General features: G+C 49.0%; 1 protein-coding gene across 2 annotated transcripts in view; it reads right to left on the bottom strand.

The window, feature by feature from the left end:
* CGNL1 (cingulin like 1) overlaps nucleotides 1–18398 on the bottom strand; it is a 579392-nt gene that overhangs the window by 474112 nt on the left and 86882 nt on the right. The gene's annotated exons all lie outside the window — the stretch shown is intronic.

The raw sequence follows: 18398 nt of genomic DNA, 5'->3' as shown, positions 1-18398 counted from the left end.
TCTCCAGCACACCACCAGTATCCAGCATGATTGTCACGTAAATCGCTCACTATAAAGTCCGAGAGAAAAGATTAAACTCTAGGCTACCTTGGAAGACAGAACTTGATATTTGACCTCTGTCTCTAAATGCACAGAAAATGTAACAAGATACATTTAAAGGCCGAGCACAAGAGGCCATTGTAAACAGACTATGCTCCACAGAAAGGACGAACTCAAGCTGGACAGCCTAAAACAAATAAAGCCAGCAAATAGAACACAAGCAAATGTGAGTTACGAACCACAAAGTCAATGGTGAGCATTGGAGGAAACTTTCTCAGTGTCCCCAAGATGTCTTTAGCAACCCAGACAGCTGCGCTGCCTGGTAGGCTTTGAACTAACAGAGACCCGCAAGAATACAAGTCAGAGAATTAGAGCTGGCCTTCCAGTACGAAGACAGGCTAAAGCACATAAGGAAGTGGGTACAAAAAATTAAACACAAGGTAAGAGATCGACTACACTGAATTACTCTGTTCCAGCTTTCATCAATTTGTACCCAACTTCACTACCGACATGTCTACTACAATAAAGAAAATTAAAGTATCAGTATTGCCCAGGGATTCAGTACCGCAAAACTCTTATTCAGTTTGTATTAGCAATAACCTATATCAATGGCGACATTTAACCATTCACTAACTGCAGGGTTGGTTCCCCAAGGTCAAGGGACCTAATCTTTTTAAATTAGAAGCACATTTGCAATATTCCCTATTTGTTGAAAGCGCCAGAACGGATAGTTTAAAGCAAACAGTAGTCATATTTTGGGACAAATATTATACTGGATGACTCCCATGCTGGCCTCCGTCCCGCTCGCAGTCCTTCAAAGTAATAACGGTTGATGTCCATAAAATGACAGACCTGGCAGAATCATGGCATTCGTTTTTCTAGGCCTGCCATTATTCTGCAAAACTGTTAATCACAAGGACATGCATGGTAGACTGGCTATCTGTGGTTTAGAGGACAAGGCCCTGGCGTGCCCAGACACTGTAGAGCAGTAGAACACAATCACAGAGCCAGGGGACTGCTACATCCTACTGAGCCCTTCATCTGCAGGGCTTCACAAGGACCAGCACCGCTGGCCTTTATTACCTATTTAGGGCCTCTTATGAATTATGCATGCGATTATGTAAGGCGTCTGATGAAACTGCTTAAAACATTAAATATTTATGCTATTATGTAAGGCGTCTGAAGAAACTCCTTAAAACATGAAATATTTATCCTATTATGTAAGGCGTCTGATTAAACTGTTTAAAACAATGTTACAACTACGCAGAGAATTATTAATTTATTGAAATCCTTCTATTCACCTCTGACAATAGGCTCTCCTTTGGTATCTGCCTGCTTGAAATTCAACTTTAGATGTGTCTTAGTCGGCAAAAACAAACCCTAGTAAAATGTAGATCCTGTTGTTGGAGGCACTGTTGACTTAGTGGCCTATTTGACTCTGGGCCTCTCAGTTCGGTCCAAGCCAAACATCTTGCTCAAATGATAAATATATCGACACATGTATGGACCATGATCGAACAGTCGAATAGTAAACAACTCTCATCCTCTCTGCTAACATTTCACTCGTTGTTGGCCTATGCTATACCCCCTTCTTTTTTGTCGGTTCTCGGTTCTCCTACTCTATCCCCCTAGGTCCTCCAGACATCTCAAACCTCTCCCCCTATTTTCTGCTCTTACACGCTCCCTTTCAACTCTTCCTCATTGCTGCAGTCTGTCTATTCTCTCTACGCCTCTGATCTTCTGCCTTTTGGACAACTGGAGTTTTTTGGTGGCATCTGATCGTATAGTGCTTCTCCAGCTTCACTGTAAAGATGGTTCCTGCTCTCCAATGTTGTTTTAGTTGTAAAATGCAATGATTTAGTACGGGTTGAATTGTGCTGTATAAAAATGTGGAATACAAATAATTAAATGAGTCAGCATCTCAGTGCATACTTTTTACCTTGAGCATCTCCTGAAGAATATCCTTGCATACTGAATGTTTTTACAAAAAGGCTTTTCCATTTTAGCTGTAGTGATGTCTCGACCAGATTTAGCCAAAAAAGCCTATTTGTGCAATTACAAGAACTTGTAATGTGCCCTCAGTATGGAATTCCAGGCTGTGGTATTACCGCATTGGAGTTCAACAACTCTAGTGAGGAGAGCCTTAGATTTGGCAGCAAGGGAGCTGCATTATAATATGGGACGAGTTTTGCCTGTGCGGAATGAAGGGGAAGGGGAATATGCCTACCTAAAAAAGGAAATCTTTTTGTCATTATGAGTTGGGTAGGGTTGTGCGAAGCTACAAATGTTTTTCCTCTGCAACTTTGTGGTTTAAAAAACTGTGGTCTTCTGAAACCTAAGATAAAAAAAACTGTGAAAGGTGGACCCTCACAGAAGCACTGCTAACAAGCAATGGTAAATCCAATAGGTTTAGCCTATGTGAAATCTATTGGCTTAGTCAATGCTTTATTTTTTACTTATTGCATATTTACATTGACAGTCAGTATTTTAAAAAAAATTAAAAATAACACACAAATATATATATATATATATATTTTTTTTACTTTAAGCCATGTTTCACAGCAGCTTTGCAATATGTAAAAAAAACAGCATAAGGGGGTTGTGGGCGGTTAAGCAACCCAAGGGAGGAGACTGGGAAAGACATTGGATAGCAGGAGGAGGGCTGGGGTGGATGGGGGTTTGGTTGAAAGCTCGGGAAGCGGGACGAGGGTAATACCATGGGGAGGTTGACAAACATGTTAAAAAACAGCACAGGGGCTTGGGGGACTTAACCCCTTCGATGCGGATGACAAAGCCAGCTCGTCATGGGCGTTACCTGCGCTGCGCGCATGACGAGCTGGCTTTGTCACGAAAGCCGCGATTTAGAAATTTCAGTGCGCAGCGGGAAAACCCGCTAACGCGCATGCGGTTAAGCAACACGCAAAATACATCAGAGAGTGGGAGGATGTCAGGGGGCATTGGAGTGAAACCACGGGAAACTGGGGTGAGGAGGAGAATGACACCACAGGAAGTGGGGGTGAAGGAGATGCAGTCCTGATAACCTATTTAAGAGTGCATGCTAACAAGTAAAAAAGGAGTACCTGGTGGAGCCTGCGGCCAGTGGAAGGACACTGGCCACATGAAACTGTACTTGGCCCATGTTCCATGGCAGGGATGAAGACCCAAACCCGGGGAGGAAGCCACAGGAAAGGAGAAGGCATTGACCAATTGGAAGTAAGGAAACAGGAGTGCCATGGGAGCCAATCACTAGAGGTATATGTAAGTAATGGCCGGTATCTATGCCCATTTTAAGATTTTTTAGGTCTCGCCTACATAGCGCGCATGCGCTGATAGGAGGGGCCCTTTTGGAATCGATCAGCTTTTTGGCCAAAAAACCTGCACGTTTTGCATTGCTTTCTATTGCAAAGCGTGCACGTTTGACTTTTCCCTTGCGGGAGCGAGCTTTGACTCCATCTGTTTGTAATTATCTTGAAAACAGATGGTGCCCCTGCTCACTCCCACAAGGGAAACTCTGGGCTCCGTTGCAGCACCACTGCCGCAGCTGCACCAGGTCTGCTCACCGGGTTCAGAGGATGGGAATCCTGTATTCAATATGTCTGGTGCACGTTTCGTGCATCCCACCATGGCTTGCTAATTCAGGGCTCTTTTTTTGTTGCAATAAATACACAGGTCACCTCGATTGCCTCAGTCAAACAAAGCAACACACTTACATACGGGGAGAGCCGATGCAGAGACTCCTCCCACACCCGGTTGCTATTGTTTCTTCCCACAGACCGCAGCTCACTTTAATCCTTCTTTTTATTTCAAAAACACATTAGCGATTAGCGTCTTTTACTATCTTTTGTTGCTTTTTTTTTTTAGTTCCTCTGCTTCACATTCTGTGAGTCTGTGCAAATCACTTAGGCATGGAGAGAGCCAGTACCACGGCTTGTAAGAGGGGAGAGCTGATGCCGAGACTCGAACCTGGTTCCCAGGTTCCAAAGTCAACAGCTTGTTATGTTATGGTGTCAGCTTAACATTCTGTGATTTAGGGTAAATCCTTTAGGCACAGGGAGAGCAGTTGCAGAGACTCGCACGAGGATAGTATTTTAAAAACACACATGGAAATCACAGCTTTTTTTTATTTACAATAAATACACCAGTTACCTCGATTGCCTTGGCCAAACAAATCAGTTGCACATGGGGAGAGCCTATGCAGAGACCAGTCATAAATGGAGCGCACACCGCTAGCCCCTCCTCCGGATCGCCCCTCGGGACTCTGGTACTTGCAGTTCTTCAGTGGGTCACCAAGGTGGGTGCAAGTCGGTACTTGTAGGACTGATGAATCTCTAGACCCGATACATGTCCCCGATTTTAGGATATCGCCCGAGACATGTCTCGGGTTTCGGGATGACTTCCCTCATCAGTAGAGAAAGATTGTTTAGGGGTGGAAGAGAAGGCCGCCACACAACAGTCAAAGGCTTCGATGCCAGAACCGGCACGCAGGTGCGTCTTCCAAGAGCCCGTCGGCCCAAAGCTCAAGGGAGCCGTATTGCGTTTTGTCATAAATGGAGCGCACACCGATAGCCCCTCCTCCGGATCGCCCCTCGGGACTCTGGTACTTGCAGTTCTTCAGTGGGTCACCCAGGTGGGTACAAGTCGGTACTTGAGGGACTGATGAATCTCTAGACCAGATACATGTCCCGGGTTTTAGGATATCGCCCGAGACATGTCTCGGGTTTCGGGATGACTTCCCTCATCAGTAGAGAAAGATTGTTTAGGGGTGGAAGAGAAGGCCGCCACACAACAGTCAAAGGCTTTGATGCCAGAACCGGCACGCAGGTGCGTCTTCCAACTGCAAGTACCAGAGTCCCGAGGGGCGATCCGGAGGAGGGGCTAGCGGTGTGCGCTCCATTTATGACGAAACACAATACGGCTCCCTTGAGCTTTGGGCCGACGGGCTCTTGGAAGACGCACCTGCGTGCAGGTTCTGGCATCGAAGCCTTTGACTGTTGTGTGGCGGCCTTCTCCTCCACCCCTAAATAATCTTTCTCTACTGATGAGGGAAGTCATCCCGAAACCCGAGACATGTCTCGGGCGATATCCTAAACCCGGGACATGTATCTGGTCTAGAGATTCATCAGTCCCTCAAGTACCGACTTGTACCCACCTGGGTGACCCACTGAAGAACTGCAAGTACCAGAGTCCCGAGGGGCGATCCGGAGGAGGGGCTATCGGTGTGCGCTCCATTTATGACAAAACGCAATACGGCTCCCTTGAGCTTTGGGCCGACGGGCTCTTGGAAGACGCACCTGCGTGCCGGTTCTGGCATCGAAGCCTTTGACTGTTGTGTGGCGGCCTTCTCTTCCACCCCTAAACAATCTTTCTCTACTTCTGAGGCAAGTCATCCCGAGACATGTCTCGGGGGATATCCTAAACCCGGGACATGTATCAGGTTCAGAGATTCATCAGTCCTACAAGTACCGACTTGCACCCACCTGGGTGATCCACTGAAGAACTGCAAGTACCAGAGTCCCGAGGGGCGATCCGGAGGAGGGGCTAGCGGTGTGCGCTCCATTTATGACGAAACACAATACGGCTCCCTTGAGCTTTGGGCCGACGGGCTCTTGGAAGACGCACCTGCGTGCCGGTTCTGGCATCGAAGCCTTTGACTGTTGTGTGGCGGCCTTCTCTTCCACCCCTAAACAATCTTTCTCTACTGATGAGGGAAGTCATCCCGAAACCCGAGACATGTCTCGGGCGATATCCTAAACCCGGGACATGTATTGGGTCTAGAGATTCATCAGTCCTACAAGTACCGACTTGCACCCACCTGGGTGATCCACTGAAGAAATGCAAGTACCAGAGTCCCGAGGGGCGATCCGGAGGAGGGGCTAGCAGTGTGCGCTCCATTTATGACGGAACCTATGCAGAGACCCCTCCCAAGCCCTATTGCTTCGGTTTCTTCCCACAGGCCGTGGCTCAAAGTAATCACTTTTGTTTTAAACACTTTGGCATCCTTTATCATCTTTAGCTGTGTTGTTTGTTTTTTAAAAGAGATCCTCAGCATTAGTTTCCCATTCTGTGAGTTTGGGCAAATCACTTAGCCACGGGGAGAGCAGGTGCCAAGAGTTAAAGTCTGTTCCAAAGTCAGCAGCTCGTGAGGTTATGGCATCAGCTGAATGTGATTCTTGGCAAATCACTTAGGCAAGGGGAGAGCCGATACCGAGACTTGCACAGGAAAAACCAATGCGGAGACTCAAACCCAGTACCCCAGTTGTTAAAAGTTATATATACATACGATGTATGCACTGCAACCAAATCTCTTTGCCAGGAGAGATATTGTCCGCTGAAAGGGTGGGGCATTTCATGTGAGCTCAAAATGGGAATGGCTGGTCGACCGTCCTGCGTCGCCCTGCAAGGAATCCCCCCCTTCCCTTCCCTGCTTGTGTAAACTGGAAGCACTTAGCTTTTAGGAGTGAATGTCTCGGGCAATGCTCTCTTAAAGTTGGCATTAAATAATGTTTGCATTCGTGAGAAAGTAATCAAGATTAAGTAACTTTGCATTTTCTAGTACTTTAATTATGTTAGCTGGCATCCGTATGCAGTCCCATTTACTTCTGTTTACTAAGGCAAGCTTGTATTCCTAAATCAAACTGCATTACCTAGTGTGTACCAATTATGTAGCTCGCTATGCCCTGGTGGCGAAGCATCCAGGATAATTTGCTGCATGGCTAAACACTTATATAAGGTCCCAAAGGCGAGGCCTATTGGCTATGCCAATGCTTGTTTTCTTTACAAGAGTTTTCACAAGCACAGCATAAACCCTGGGAGAGACAAACATAGCCTTTGCTCTAAAATGATATATGATCCAAATCACTCAGCTGTATACTAAATTGTAAACTCTAGCTAGATGCATGCATAAATGCCATGTCAAAAGGGGCCCCTATTACCTAACTCTTCTAAAATGTATCTAAAATGTCAAAACTAAAGCTGATCGTCAATAGACCCACTAAAAGCTTATGTGTTAGAAGCTGTCTTTTATGGGAATGAGCAAAGTACTTGAGCTCTGCGCTGTTAAATTACTGTAAGGTTCACTGTCCTTTGCTTTTTACCAAAAATGTAAAATGTATATGACCCAGCTTCCCAGGGCCATTGGGTTGACTCAGTGCTTTACGATTAAAAGTAGTTATCAATGCAGCAGCTTAACTGAACCAACTCGAAAACCATTTACCCACATTAACCGTGTCCTTCCATAACTCAAACAGCTCATCTCCAAGCATGCAAATCAGCCACTGCCATCTTTAAGGCACTCACACTGAACATACTTTACTATCTAAAGAAGTAATATGCCTTATCAGGAAGCCTTGCCATGAGCTCACACCTGGAGACCAAACATAGCAACAAACCTTTGACCTATTTCCAATCTTTTGCAGGCCCACACAGAAGATTTAGAAAACTATGCCTATCAAAAAGCAGCATAATTGCTCGCTATCGCTTAGAGCTCACCTAAAACTTCTATTGGCCTACCTCTAGACACCCTAAAACTTCCCCCTGTCATGTCCTCATGAATACTTGTTCCTTCCATTGACTCTGCTGATGATTATACATGAGGAATCTCACACTGACTTGAGTCAGATCAATCACACTACTAACTTTCTAGGATTATGAAAACTGGGACTGCTCCCATTCACCAAAGAGAAATTCCACTACTAGCCTTTAGCACATTCTACACAGACTACATGACGACATCTTCCCCGCTGGCTACTCTGCACAAATTGTAGATGTTATAAGGGTGCTCTAATTTGTATGTGCATTAATTATCTCCTCAAGTGAACTTTTAAAATATGTCCTTGTGTACGCAGCCACATCTCCGGCCACCTGAGGGACCTGCACTGGCTCCCCATCAACAAGAGGATCACGTTCAGGCTCCTCAACCACGCACACAAGTCTCTCCACGACCTGGGCCCCAAGTACCTCAACGACCGCCTGACCTTCTACACGCCCACCTGCCAGCTACGGTCTACCAGCCTCGCCCTCGCCACCGTACCACACATCCAAAGAGCCACCGCCGGAGGCAGATCCTTCTCCTACCTGGCGGCCAAAACATGGAACTCCCTCCCCATCCACCTTCGGCTGACCCAGGACCACCTCGCCTTCAGGAGACAACTCAAGACCTGGCTGTTCGAGCAGTAGCGGACCCCTTCCCCCAAGCGCCTTGAGACCCTTCCGGGTGAGTAGCGCGCTATACAAGTGTTATGATTGATTGATTGATTGACCTAAACGATGTTTAAATGTCCTCTTTTTGCTTCCCATGTAATCTAATCTGATATCGAACATCCTATTGGGATAGCTCCCATGCAATAAGAAGCTAAGTAAATAAACAAATTGTTAGACCCAGGATCCCTGGTTGGCTGAGGTAGGTACCTTAGGCCACATAGGGTTCCATGTAAGGGAAAGGAATGTCACCTTCTGAGATAGCCCCCGCTCAACCCCTCAGTAACTTGGCACGAGCAGCCAGGCTTATCTTCAAGGCAAATGTGTAAAGTATTCTCAACCACGCTCACAGCAACCCAATGATGACACCACAAATAGACTCCACACGAGTTTTATAAAAACAAGTATGTATTTTTAAAATAAAAAGATATACGATAAGACCACACAATATAAATCTAACATATGAATATGCGTACTATCATTTCCTGGCTGGTTGTTAGGCCAGCCAGCCCTTGCTAAATCTGGTGATGTTATTGAGCAGTTCTAAACATTCTACTGTACTCCCAATACCATATTATGCAGTTCGTAATGCTATAATAATCAGGCACTTTTGCAATGTCAAACTAATGCATTGCTTACGTCGTTATGCAGAAATAAGGCAATTCGTAATACACTAATCAGGCAGTTTGTTATGCAGGAATAATGCAATGCGTAATACGCTAATCAGACAGTTGGTTATGTAGAAACAATGCAATGTGTCATACCACAATCGGGTAGTTCGATATGCAGAAATAATGCCATGTGTCATACACTAATCAGGTGGTTCGTTATGCAGGAATGATGCAATGTCTAAATCGATAATCAGGTACTCCGGTATGCAGAAATCAGATAATGCGTAATACACTCGGGCACCGATAACGGTGCCTTTGGCGGCCTCTCTGCCACTTCTTCAAACTCAGTCAGCCTCTGTCAACAGTTGCTCCCAACACAAGTATGGTGTGCCAAGAACTGCAGCTCTGCACTCATGCCCCGGTACTGCCACGCCTTTGGCAATACAAACCACAATACGAGCCGAGGCTGAGGCTCCCGCTGCCAGAACGAGATAGAGGCTGAGAGTGTGTCCCTCTGAGCCTGCACCCCAGACCAGGAGTCGACACACGTTACCTGGGGGTGCAAACTCACTCTCCTCTCCTCGACCAACAGTTTGGCCCTCCGATGCAATCTTGGTGAATGGGCAACGGGGGGCTCGGGCCGGTGGCTCAGCTCCTGCGGGGCTGCCGGTCTGGGCCGCTACTGCTACGAAGATTTCAGGCTGCTACAGGGCACACGCACACAGCGTTGCAATGACTTCCTTAAGCTTCAGTGTGCACGATCACCAGGCACTCCACACGAAGGTCTCAGGCTGCACGAAGAACACGCGCACAGCACCGCTGAGACTTACTTTAACTCCGGGTGCATGTTAACAAGGCAATCCTCACGAAGGCTGCACGCTGCACAAAGCACACACACACAGCGTCAATCAGACTCACTTGGATTCCGGGGGTGCACGATAAGGCAATCCTCACCAAGGTCTCACGCTGCACAAAGCACACGCACAAAGAATCAATGAGACTCACTTGGATTCCGGTGCACACGATAACTGGACAATCCTCACAAAAGGTTCAGGCTGCAAAAAGCACTCGCACACAGCCTCGCTGATCCTTGCTTAGACTCCAGGTGTCACGATCACAGGGCACAACTTACGAGGGTCTCAGGCTGCAACAAACACGTGCACACAGCGCCACTCAGACTCTCCTGGAAACTTTTGTGTTCCTGTGTTTCCGCAACAGGGAGCCAGCTCACCTCGGACCCTTGGGGATAAGTTACTTCAGGACACAGCGCAGCAGTGTCCTTTCAAGCAGGGGGACACAGCACACAGCAAAGTCCCTTTAACCTTTCCTTGGTTAAGACAGCAAACTGCAGGCCAGCCCCAGAACACACAGCAAGGGTCAGTCCTTTCCTTCAGTCTCTTCAGTTGTTTCTTCCTTGGCAAAGGCTCCTCTTGACCACAAAGTAGCTCCAGTCTTGTTCAATCTTGATCAAGCCATTCTCCAAAGTTCAGGGGCATCAGCTATCATAGTTATACCCCTCAGTTACTGAAGTCTTTGTGTTTCAGGGGGCACTGATCCCTGTTCAAACCAGTTCTGGGTGCCTCCCTGCCAGTGACACCTTCCTTTGATTAGTGGGGGTCTGTATTCTCAATCACTCAGCAGAAGATGGGACAATTGTTTAATAGCAGCAACCCAGGCCTCTTCACCTCAAGGGGCTACTCCTCCCGCTTTCACTCCAGATCCAGGTCAGCCTACTGCTGTCTCACATCCTCCCCTGGGTCAAGACATTCCCCAGATCCTATTGCTTTCAAATCCACACAGTCAATCCACAACCAGGCAGAGACACACAGAAATGTTTAAAGCACAAAAACTCAGCCACTTCTAAAAGAGTGGATTATAAACACACAATGCAAAAACCACCTTCATAGAAAGATGTGTTATTACGTTGTGAGTTCAGGCATACTAAACTTCACCTCTCCTTCTTAAGCCTTTGGGTAGATAGGCTGGAAAACATATTACACAGCCTTCCCATTCTGGCCTATGGGCAAGATGGCCTTTCAACCGTGAAACACAAAATGGAGATTATTTCACTGTCAGAACATGGTACACACCTTAGTACATGTCCTACCATTCACATGCACTACATCCTGCCCAGGGGGTACCCTGGACCTACCATCGGGGTGTCTGATGTGCATATATAAAGGGAAGGGTAGGTCTGGCAAGTGGGTGCACTTGTCAGAACAACTTGTCAGTTTAACAAACTGCGCACAGGCCCTGCAATGGAAGGCATGTGTTCCCTTTTTAAGGCTACTTGTGTGGGTGGCACAATTGATGCTGCAGGCCCAGTAGTAGCATTTGCATTACCAGCCCTGGCATACACAGTGGACTTTACTAGTAAGGCAAACATACCAATCATGGACAACCAATTACCATTATACTTTATACAGGGAGCACATGCACTTTGACACTTTAGCAGTGGCAAAGTGTCCAAAGCATCTATTGCAGCATCAAAAACAGAGGAGGTAGAGTCAAAAAGTCAGGGGTAATCACGTCAAGAAACGCCAGGTCTAACACAAATCAATCAGTGTAGTGGGAGAATAAGTAAGGAAAAGAAAACGTTCAAATTTAGCAGGAGAATTCTCTTGCCAAAAACAGGAAAAGGTTTCTATTAGAAAATCATCTAGCATCAACACAAAGTCAGCAAACTTGGAAATCTTTCAGAGGTGCCAAGATTGCCTACCTTGTGGGTTAAATTTGAAATACCACCAATCCTTGGTTCGAGAAAATAATAGGGAAGCTGAGCATCTCAAAACTGACTAGATTACGATAGACCAAAAGACTTTATGAGGCAAGCACCAAGATGGCTTAATTGCTTTGACAACTAAGAGTAACTCAACAGCCCTCTTAGCCCATGTATGAAATGATGGGTACTAAATTATTTAACTCCGTTAGATGACGGAAGAAGGTACATAACCTAATTGACCCCTCCCAATCAATTAAATTCTTTAGCTTTATTCGATTTTGAATTAAAAATCATAAAAGCGTACAGTTAAAAAACAAACATTAAAAACTTACATACATTTAGAGACATTTGTCCAAGCTGTGGGAATAAGTTCCCTAAATTCATATTAAAGTTCATAATTTCCCATATTTGTGGGCAATGACCATTGTTACGGGATGTAAAAAACAGAGAGGCCCCTGCCACTCGATGCCCCAATGCTTCTACCCCTTGTGTAGATTTTCTCTGCCATTAGTCTTGGTCGAGGGGTAACTGCCATGCTTGGATAAAAATCGTGTAGGTCCCAGATGGATATAGGGCCGTCACCTTCTCAGGGATGCAAAGTTTGGAGGTAGGGTACGATTAGTCTGCTTCTGAATCTTATTAGAAGCAGGTCACCGGCAATGTCTTTTTGTAGGGGACCTAACCAGCCCACCCTCCTAACGGCCGTGATTGTACCATCAAGGTCTAGAGGCAACGGCCTGTTTTTAGTTAGCCAATACGTGACTTTGTTCAATAAGTCTTGTTCCCATTCAGTTTTTCCATGTTTAATTAGGGGGACTCCCGCAAGGACACACACAAAAGGAGCGGCCTCCGGAGGTAACTGTATGTGGGTTGTTTTATAAGGTTTTACTCTAATGGGAGTATTCTTTGATAATCCAGGTTTAGGGTAAACTTTGGGGGCAACTGGGGGTAGTGAATTAGTGACTAGAGGATTAGTTTGTTCGTTACTGTTTTCTACAAGTGGCGTCGGGACTTCGGTTGTACCAAGTGAGAGGGAACAATTAGGTATTGCAATTTTCTCAGTGGGAGATAAGTTAGCCCTGATACTTTTCTCAATTCCCAGGAGCCTGTCCTCTAGGGCGATAATTTTTTCAAATAACGGAGAAACAATTGATCTAACCAATTGTTCGATCTGAGACAAAAAATCTGGTTGAAAGGAGGTACTGGTTGGTCTAGTATTTCCTCCGAAGTTGGGGGGGGATTAGCTATGGTCAATGGAGGGCTAGAGCACAACTTTTGTAGTTTGGGTTCGTTCCCTATAGGATTAACCCCATCCCACTTCCTTTTACTGGGTAAGAGCTGGGGAGGTACTATATTTTGCCGAAGTGCATTTTTAGGTGATGAAGGGTGTTCCAGTGGGCTTTCGATTGAGATGATGTACTGGTTCTTTTAGCGGGGTTAGGTTGGGGGATTTTAAGACCGTTTCTATCTTCTACAGTAGCATACCTCGTATTACAAAGAGAATTTAGCTCGTCCAGTAGTGAAAGGTTTGGCGCTGTGCTAATAGTTTGTTCAGGAGAATGCCTAGTGAATGTGCTATCTGAAATCTCACGAGATACATTCATGCTGGCAGTGGACGGAGGTAACCTTACATGATCTTGTGATCCAGGGCGTGAGCCTCTTTGGCTGATAGGGTTCTTGGTATCCCCCTTGCGAATCATGAGGAATTTGCTGGTATGGGATTTGTAAAAGACAACAAAACAATCTGATGGTATTCGAAGATTTCCGACTGATGTCCTGTGGGGATGTTCCTTAATGAGTATGTGAGAAGGGATCAATAAGTCATTACCTCAATGATGTGATGTGACAGGGTCAAGGGGGGTGGCCCGGCCCGTCCTCCTCCGGCCTCCGAGGGGCTTAGAGGGCCCGCCTTTTGCTTCGCCCGGCTTCCGCGACGCGGAGGGAGCTTCCTCAATTTAAGCACCTCCGGGCGTGCTAATCCTCGGGATGCGTGGGCGGTGCAGGATGTTGACCCCGGGCTTGCTGGGAGCTGTAATTCCCCCCCACTGCGGCCGAGAAGGTGGAACAACGGCGGCAGGGGGAACAAGCAGCGGCAGAGCCCCAGCAGCAGGTGAGGGAAAGTGTGTCCGCCTACTCCCCTCCTCAGCCCGATATGGATTGCAAACAGGTCCCCCACACAATTTAAATATTGCCACCAAAGTGTACAAAATTACTAATGGTCACAAATCCAAAAAATTGCACAAAGGTTCAAAAAACCGAAGGATTCACAGGTCTCAAGCACTTTAGCTTTTAGAGGTTTTTAAGCAGATTCAAGTCTAGGATAGCAGAGTTACGGCTGGTGTAGCGCTGTTCAACTTTCACTGAAGAACAAGTTACTTACCTTCGGTAACGATATATCTGTAAGAAACATTAGTTAGTATTAGATTCCTTACCTTAGAATATCCCCAGGCGTCAGTCTGGATCCGGAAACTTTTGCGTAGCAGTACCCCTGCGCGTCGGTAGGCGTCGTCTGCAGGCGTCCCCTGCGGCTCCGCGTCCGTCGTCGGCGTCGTGCGCCGTGATGACGTCGCTGGAGTATATGGACGCCGCCTCCGCGCGCTGTCAGTTCTTTGTACACAGCTTTTCCGCGCCAGAACACGCAGAGCCATGTGAGAACCAACACTGGTGCCATTTGAAACTAGTGCCCTGAAAGGGATGTCCTTAACCCTAGGTATCAGTTCGCAGAACGGGGAGGATGGGTGGGTTCGGTAAGGAATCTAATACTAACTAATGTTTCTTACAGATATATCGTTACCGAAGGTAAGTAACTTGTTCATCTGAAAGAAACACGTTAGTATTAGATTCCTTACCTTAGAATAGATACCCCAGCAATACCAACCCCGGTGGTGGGTCTGCGAACCAATACATTCCTACACCAGAAAGTCCTGGAGGACAGAACGGCCAAAGAAGCCATCCCTCCGGACTTGACTGTCCAGGCAGTAGTGCCTCGCAAAGGTGTGCAGCGAGGCCCACGTAGCCGCCTGGCAAATGTCCTGCAAGGGGACTCCCCGGCCCAGGGCAGTAGTAGCTGCCGTGGCCCGAGTGGAATGGGCCCTCAGCCCAACAGGAGGCTTCTTCTGAGCCAAAGAGTAGCACGCTTTGATGCACAGAACGACCCACCGAGAGATGGTCCGTTTATGTACCGCCCGTCCCTTCTTCGCACCCACGTAGCCAACAAACAGTTGGTCATCCACCCGGAACTGGCGTGTGCGATCCATATAAAATGAAAGCGCACGTTTTGGGTCCAGACGATGGAGCCGCTCTTCATCCTTTGAAGGATGCGGAGGCGGGAAGAAGGAGGGGAGGGTGATGGACTGCCCGATGTGAAAAGCAGAAACTACTTTGGGCAGGAAAGAAGGTCTAGTCCTTAGAACCACCTTGTCAGGATGAATGGACAGGAAAGGAGGTTTGACAGAAAGAGCCTGGAGCTCACTCACTCTCCTGGCAGAGGTGATGGCAACCAGGAAAGCCGTCTTTAAAGTCAGGAGACGGAGAGGACAAGAATGAAGGGGCTCAAAGGGAGCACACATCAAAAAGGTCAGAACCAGGTTCAAGTCCCACTGAGGCATCACAAACGGAACAGGTGGATACATGTGTGTGATGCCCTTCAAGAATCTCGTTACAATTGGGGACTTGAACAAAGAAGGCTGATCAGGAAGCCTTAGAAAGGCTGAAAGGGCCGAAAGGTAGCCCTTGATAGTGCCCAGAGCAGAGCCCTGCTGGGCAAGAGAGAGAAGAAACAGAAGAACCTCGGAAAGAGGGGCAGAAAGAGGATCCACAGCCTTTGCTGTGCACCATGCCACAAATCTGTTCCACCGACAGGCGTATACCGACTTTGTGGAGGGACGCCTGGCTGCCAGAATTACATCACAGACTTCAGGAGGCAAGTCAAATGGCCTCATCTGCCGCCGCTCAATCTCCAAGCATGGAGGTGGAGACTGGACAGGTTCGGGTGGAGGACCGTCCCCTGCTGCTGCGACTGAAGGGGCAGGCGGATTGGGGGACCGACTGACATGCTGAGTTGCTCGGGATACCAGTACCTTCGAGCCCAGTCCGGAGCCACAAGGATAACTTGGGCCCGGTCGCGCCTGATCTTCTTCAGCACTCTGGGCAGAAGTGGTATAGGCGGAAAGGCGTATAACAGACCGCAACTCCACTCACGCCGAAAGGCGTCGCCGTGCGAGTGCCGTCTTGGAAACTCCAACGCGCAGAACTGATGACATTGCGCGTTCTCTTCTCTGGCGAATAGATCTAACCAAGGCTCTCCCCATTGCAGAAAGAGGCCTTGTGCCACGTCCGAGTTCAGACGCCATTCGTGATCCATCGAGCACCGACGGCTGAGTTCGTCCGCCCTGGCGTTCAGAGAACCTGCCAGGTGTTGAACCGTCAAAGTCACGCCCTGACGTTCCAGCCACTGCCAGAGGCGCAGAGCCTCCTGGTAAAGGGTCCACACCCCACCCCGCCCTGTTTGTTGCAGTACCACATGGCGGTGGTGTTGTCTGTGAACACCTGCACTACACTCCCGTTGACAAAGGGGAGGAATGCCTTCAGTGCTAGACGAATCGCCCGTAGCTCCAACAGGTTGATATGGAGCCGGGACTCCGCCGGAGACCAGATGCCTCTGATCTCCGCCTCTTCCAAGTGGCCTCACCAGCCCTGGAGGGACGCGTCCGTCACGACAACGTGCTCTGGTTGGGGGAAGGGAGAGGGATCTGCCTCTGACCCAATCGCGGTCCGTAAGCCACCACTGCAGTTGTCTCGCAGTGCCCTCCGAGATCAAGACGTGGTCGGACAAGTTGCCCTGATGCTGGGGCCACTGAAACTTCAGGTCCCACTGCAGAGCCCGCATCCGCCACCGGGCATGATGCACCAGAAGGATGCAGGAAGCCATCAGCCCCAGGAGCCGCAGCGTCAACCTGACCGAAACCCGGGATAGCGGCTGAAAGATGGGAATCAAAGCCTGTATATCCCGGACCCGCCGTTCCGGAGGATAAACCTGAAATTGCGCCGAGTCCAGAACCGCTCCGATGAAAAGGAGCTTTTGAGAGGGACACAGGTGTGATTTCGGCACATTGATGGAGAACCCCAGGTCGTGCAAGAGGTCTGCCGTCATCTGAAGGTGGTGGACGACTGTCTGGGGCGAGCCCGCCTTCAACAACCAGTCGTCTAGGTAGGGGAAGACTGAAACCCCTAACCTGCGCAGATGGGCTGCGACCACCGCCAACACCTTTGTGAACACCCGTGGGGCGCTGGTAAGGCTGAAGGGGAGCACGATAAACTGGAAGTGCTCCTGGCCTACCGTGAACCGCAGGTAACGCCGGTGGGCCGGCAGGACGGGGATGTGAAAATACGCATCCTGCAAGTCCAACGCTACCATCCAGTCTTGCGGGTCTAGAGCAGCCAAGACCTGAGCTAATGTCAACATCTTGAACTTCTCCTTCCGGAGGAAGCCGTTGACGTTCCGTAGATCCAAGATAGGACGTAGGCCCCCTTTGTCCTTCTTGGGCACCAGAAAGTAGTGGGAATAGCAACCACGCCCTACTTCTGGCCCAGGAACGCGCTCGATGGCCCCCTTGGCCAAGAGGGACGTAACTTCCTCCTGCGGAAGTGCCAAGCGGTCCCCCGACACACGGTGGTTCTGCGGTGGCATGGCTGGAGGATTGGTCTCGAAGGGGAGGGAGTAGCCCCTTCGGACGAGTTGCAGCACCCACCTGTATGATGTGATTGTGCGCCAGCGGGCGTGGTGATGGCGAACCCTGCCACACACTGGCGTCACATGGGCCTGAAAGCACGGACTAGGAGGATTTGGAGGCAGATGCTGCGGGGGAGGTGTGGCCTGACCCCGCCGTTGACCCTGACCGCCTCCACGGCAGTTTCCACGGCCGCCACCGCGTTGAAAAGATTGTTGCGGCGCGTGGCTGGCAGCACGTGTGGGGACGCCCCTTCCTTGGCCACGAAAGGAGCGAAACGAACCAGTTTGCTGGCGCTGGGTCGAGAGACCCAAGGACTTGGCCGTGACCCTGGAGTCCTTGAAGCGTTCCAGCGCGTGGTCCGCCTTGTCACCAAACAGGCGACAGCCATCAAACGGCATGTCCATCAAGGCATTCTGGACATCTGCCGAAAAGTTGGCGGATCTCAGCCAGGCGTGGCAACGAATCGCCACCGTCGTGGACATCGCTCTGCCCAGCGAGTCGTTCGTATCAAGACCACACCGTATGGAATATTTTGCTGCATCTCGGCCCTCAGCCACAGCCTTGCCGAGCTTCGCCCGCACCTCCATGGGGAATTCTGGCAGCAGTTCCGCAACCGTATCCCACACAGAGTGGGTGTAGCGGCCCAAGAGGCAAGCGGTGTTGCAAGACCGCAGTCCCAAACTCAGGGACGAGAAGACCTTCTTGCCATACTGGTCATACCTCTTAGATTCCCGGTCGGGCGGGGCCGACGGGAATGCGGTCTGGGAAGTCGAGGCCTGGATCACCAGACTCTCAGGGGTGGGATGGGTGGACAGGAACTTGGGGTCGTCCGGGCACGGACGGTGGCTTCTGGCCACGTTCCTATCAACAGGCAAACCTGAAGAGGGCCTGGACCACGTGCCCAAAAGAACGTCTGACAAGGCTTCGTTAAACGGCAGCAGTGGCTCCTGTGGGCATGACTGCGGTTTGAAGACCTCAGTGAGGATGTTAGGCCTCACGGCCGCGATGGGGAGCTCAAGGTGTAAGGCCTTGGCAGCCCTCATCAACACCACTGAATAAGCATCTCCCTCCTCCGATGCCACGGAAGGAGGAGAGACA

The sequence above is a fragment of the Lissotriton vulgaris genome, chromosome 2_1 (genome assembly GCF_964263255.1).
Source record: "Lissotriton vulgaris chromosome 2_1, aLisVul1.2, whole genome shotgun sequence".
NCBI classification, from domain to species: Eukaryota; Metazoa; Chordata; class Amphibia; order Caudata; family Salamandridae; genus Lissotriton; species Lissotriton vulgaris.
The sequence above is the reverse complement of the archived record's forward strand: the minus strand, read 5'-3'. Positions and strand labels throughout refer to the sequence as shown.